Here is a 2,624-nt window from a genome sequence, read left to right on the forward strand (position 1 = left end):
CCTTTAACTTATGTTCCAAAATTTGGATCTCCAAAGCATCCTTTGAATTGTTACAATTGCATGGAGGTTGGTGAGGGCATCTGGTTCAAGTAGGGCGATGACGCCATCAGTAACTGGAAGAAGATGATTAGACAGTGAAATTATTACTTGAGCGCAGAATAGAGCCCATCTAATTTGCAACATGCTGGGTTGCATGTACATATTTAATTATTTTGAATAACCAACCTCTTATAAAGGCACTTCTATCCTGGGGGGTGGGGGGGGATCAGAGGAGCTCCCCCCAGGGATGCCCTCAACCACAGGACGCATACTCTGTTGTCTGAGGGCCATCTCCTCAGCCTCTGTGAGGGCTGCAGAGGTGGATCCCCTCCAGTCTTCCCGGCCTCTGCTTTTTTTCGATTTGCTAACATGGAGGAAAATGTTACCCTAATATTCAGTAAGCGCTATTTTGAAGACTATATATATATATAAAATGCATTTTGCCTAGGTGTAGCCTTCTAATATATCTAAATCCTATTAAATATTGGCAGTGTTGGGGGTGGCTGGGAAATGTACTACTTACATTTACTGCTTAAATATAGGCCCATCACATGTTGAATATAGCTGTTAAATTAGGTACAGCAGGCAAAACAGCACAATTGATTTGATTTCAATTCAACATTAGTTTACCTGTTTGAACTATATTTTTGTACTTCATCTTCTTTTGCTGCCAAGTCCTCTTGGGGCAACTCGGGGTTGCGTAAATTGACACACACACATACACACAATTTACATATTGAATAAGTGGAAGATATTAAACTTTCCTCTTATTTTATTTTATTTTACTAATTTATTTTACTCACGCATTGACTTGTTCAGCTATTTCAGGCCAAGCTCTCTCTGGGTAACTGCTCGGCATACGCGTTCATTAGAATTTCCAATTCCGTGGGAGAAAGTAAGTGGATCTACGCTTTTGGTCCATGTTTGATCATGTTATCAGAGATCCATTGATGATGGCTCTTTATAGTCAACAGGCACGCCCTCAACCCAGAGTGAACATACTCAGAGTTGATTAACCCAACACTGATCACCTGTTCTGAAACCAAAAACACAGAGTTTCTTTTCAACCCTGAACTCTGAGTCAACCAACTCAGAGCGCAGAATTAAACTCAGAGTATGTTAAACCAGCTACCTGAAACAGGCCTCAAGTCTCTTGCTCAAAATCCTTAGTTTGTTTCTCAAAAGTAAATATCTGTGTCAATGAACATGTCAGTGCCATCAAAATGACACGTCCTTGTGTCATTGTGTACTGTGACAACCCCGATCCGACGGAGGAGTTCGAGCCCCGCCAGCGCCCTCTCCGCGGGCAGGTAGTCCGTGGGAGATATGTGCCGCTTGGCGCGGCGACGCGGTAGCGCGCATCGAGCGCTCTCGCGCAATCACGGAGATGCGGAGCACCCGGCGGAGGGAGACGGCGGAGGGTTCTTAAGGACCGAGTGCACACCAGGTCATGGAAGCAGATTGGAAAAACTGGGACCAGCTGCTTCCGCATGTCCTCTTCGCCATCCGAGAAGTGCCCCAGGCCTCCACGGGATTCTCACCGCGGCCCGTGAGAGGTGGCCAGCGGACCAGTGGGGCTACATACTAGCGCCCTTCCTGTCCGGGGACGCCCAACGCGCCTACCGGGATCTCAGCCTGGCCCAGGTGGCACACTACCCCACGCTCAAGCGGGCCATCCTCGCCCATTACGGTCACAGCCTCCCATCCCAGGCGCAGCGGTTCCACGACTGGGTGTACGACCCCCTGGGCTCGGTGAGGAGCCAGATCTCGCAACTCGTCCGCCGGGCGGAGCGTTGGCTCGTTTAGGGGGAGGGTCCCCCGCTGCTGGACCGGCTGGTGATCGATCGCTGCTTCCGAGCCCTGCCCACCGGGGCCAAACGCTGGGCCTCCGGGAACCAACCCAGGTCGGTGAACGACCTCGTGGAACTATTGGAGAACCACCAAGTCACCCAGCGGCTGTGCAGCGGGGCAAACCCGGCCCCCGGTGGGGGGGGTGAGACGCGGACCGAGCGGCGCGGACGGACGCCGGAGAGCCAGCGCACCCAGGCACCGCCCTCCCGCGCCCCTGCCTACCTGAACCAAACCATCGCGGACCGCCGAGGGCCCGCCCCTCCGACCCAGAGAGAGGAGTGGAGGTGCTACACGTGCGGCCAGACGGGCCACCTGGCCCGCCATTGTCCCGGAGCAGGGGACGTATCCATGCCCACGGCCAGTCCGTCCGACCGGAGAGGGGGGGTCTGTCTCCGCACCACCTGCTGGTCCCACAAGCGGACCGACACCCCCAGCCTACCGGTACGCGTGGCGAGGCACGACACCCATGCCCTGCTCGACTCAGGGAGCGTGGTTACGCGGGTCCGACCCCGCCGGCTGCGTAGCCGGCCCGCCTATATGGCCTCCCACCCGGCGCCCTCCCGGTCCGACTCGGACGAGTCCCCCGACAGGCCCCCGAGAGAGGCGGCACGGCTCCCCCACGCCTCATCCACAGTGTCCCTTCCCCCGGGGACTCCGGACACGATGACTGTCTCCGAGCAGGCCCCTCCGCCCGACGGGGAGGAGACTCCACCCCTCATAGACTTCTCCGACTA

General features: G+C 55.2%; 1 long non-coding RNA gene across 1 annotated transcript; it reads right to left on the bottom strand.

Annotated features, from left to right (window-relative positions):
* LOC130378190 (uncharacterized) lies at positions 1–1,066 on the bottom strand. Its single transcript, XR_008894541.1, has 3 exons — positions 670–1,066; positions 226–403; positions 1–113 (listed from the first exon to the last, which is right to left on the bottom strand). It is a non-coding gene; the product is annotated as an uncharacterized LOC130378190 (long non-coding RNA).
* Between the last annotated feature and the right edge of the window lie 1,558 nt (positions 1,067–2,624).

This window comes from Gadus chalcogrammus, chromosome 3 (assembly GCF_026213295.1).
Source record: "Gadus chalcogrammus isolate NIFS_2021 chromosome 3, NIFS_Gcha_1.0, whole genome shotgun sequence".
In the NCBI taxonomy this organism is placed as follows: Eukaryota; Metazoa; Chordata; class Actinopteri; order Gadiformes; family Gadidae; genus Gadus; species Gadus chalcogrammus.